This window comes from Arachis ipaensis, chromosome B09, assembly GCF_000816755.2.
Source record: "Arachis ipaensis cultivar K30076 chromosome B09, Araip1.1, whole genome shotgun sequence".
Lineage (NCBI taxonomy): Eukaryota > Viridiplantae > Streptophyta > Magnoliopsida > Fabales > Fabaceae > Arachis > Arachis ipaensis.
This window is the reverse complement of record NC_029793.2, coordinates 136,733,661-136,735,798: the sequence shown is the minus strand read 5'-3', so window position 1 is coordinate 136,735,798 and position 2,138 is coordinate 136,733,661.

Below are 2,138 nucleotides of genomic sequence, written 5' to 3'. Positions count from 1 at the left end.
ATATTGTCTAGTATTTTTTTTTTACTATAAATTATATTCTAACGATTGTATAGTCTATCTTTTATATTTACTCACTGTACTCCGAAAAAAATAAACATACATGTAACTTTTTTTAATTGTTTAAGTTATAAGCTCGCCAGAAAAGTCCTTTCATTTCGTAGATGATGCATGCATTTAAAATGGTAGTAAAATCCATTTCGGAAGAGTTTTATGTGAATTATTTCTAACATTTTTATATGGTGCGTATTTAAGGAATTAAAATATTTTTATATTGAGTAAATTACTATTTCTATCCACAAAAGTTGAACACACTGACATATCTACCTATAAAAAAAAGAAATTATCATTTGTACTCATGAAATATGAATTTTGCACAACAAAATTATATAAACACTAAAAAATTATCTAAAATTCCTAAATTACCCTTATCTTTACCACCACTTTTCTAATCTCAAATCCCACTACCACCCCCTTTACCCAACCACATTTCTAACCCTAACCTTCTTCACCCAACCACCACTCCCTTTCTCTTTCTAATCTCAAATTCCATCACTATCCCCTTCACCCAACCACCTTTCTAACCCTAACTCTCTTCACTCCAGCCACCACCTCTTTTCCCTCCAAAACTCACACACGGAGACATTACACACACACCCCCACTCGAATATGAAGAAGAGAAGAGAAAGGGGAGGGAGACCGCACTGGCAACGTGGGGACTTGCCGCCGCTATCGCATCATCGTCACCGTTGTTGAGAGAGTTCGAAGAGGAGATGCGAGTTAGAACCAAGGAAAAGAGGAGTTGTCGCTGCCGTCGCGCTTTGCTGCTGCCGGCTCCGTCGCGTCTGTCGCCGCCATTGATTGAGTCCGTCGCTGTCGTTGTCGCTGGTCTGGAAGGAAGAGAGCGCGCAAGAAATCGGAGAAGGAGGAGAGGGCGATGGCACCGGTGGGTATGACTGCCACCATCGTCGTCGATACTGTTCAGTGAGGGAGGAAGAACCATTTTTTCTCTTTGCTTTTTCTATTGTTGTTGTTGTTGTTGTTGTTATTGCTTTATGTGAAGAAGATGATGATAGAGGTATAGTGGTGGTGGTGATGATGGTAGTGATGAAGGAAATGAGGTGGTGGTGCCTTTGAACTCCGAGTTTGACTCAGGCGAGGGCGAGACAAGGAAGGAGAGAATGAGGGGTGGATGATGCGAATGATGGTAAGGGTAATTTGAAAATTTTACGTGATTTTTTAGTGTTTGGATAATTTTATTATATGGAACTCATGTTTTATGGGTACAAATGGTAATTTTCTTCTTTTATGGGTAGATGTATCAGCGTGTTCAACTTTCGTGGGTAAAAATAGTAGTTTACTCTTTTATATTTATATTAATAAAAAAATCATATCAAAGAGGCGTATAGTATTTGAAAATTAATAAAACATGCACTAAAGATAAATAAAGACAGTAGAAAGTACTATTAGGTAGTGTTATATTAGAGAGATAGATACGAAAAAATTGAGACAGAGAGACAGAGATTGAAATAAGAATGAAACTCTAATTTAATTTGCACAAAGTTAGAATTAATTAATTGAAGTAGGGGTATTTTAAGTATAAAATATTATTAAAGTTTCAGTCTCCGTTTCCAAAATTTGCAGTCCTCTATGTTCTCACATTTTAGAGGTACTGAAATATTGAAATTTTGATAACAGAGACTGAAATTTTAGTATCAGTCTCTAAACCAACAAACATGATACTGAGTCCCAATTTTTCAGTCTCCATTCCAATACCTCAAAACAAACCGTCAAACTAGGGGTGCACATGGACTGGCCCGACCCGAAGACTCGACCCGGTCTCGTACATTTTATGGACTAATTTGGTGTGATTTTATTGGGTCTGTGGTCGGATAAGGGTCTCAAAGATAGACCCGGTCATTATTTCGGGTCGAGGCTGGGTCTAGGCGAATCCGGTTTCACTCGACTCATGTGCACCCTAAGAGAACTAAAAAAGATATATATGTTTTAAATTAATTTTAATATTATGTTATATTAATTATAAGCTTATTGTTTTATTTTTAATCATACTTGTTGAATTAGAAAATAGATCAAAGAAGCATTAAATTATAATTTATAAACAAATTCAAATTAAAATATGG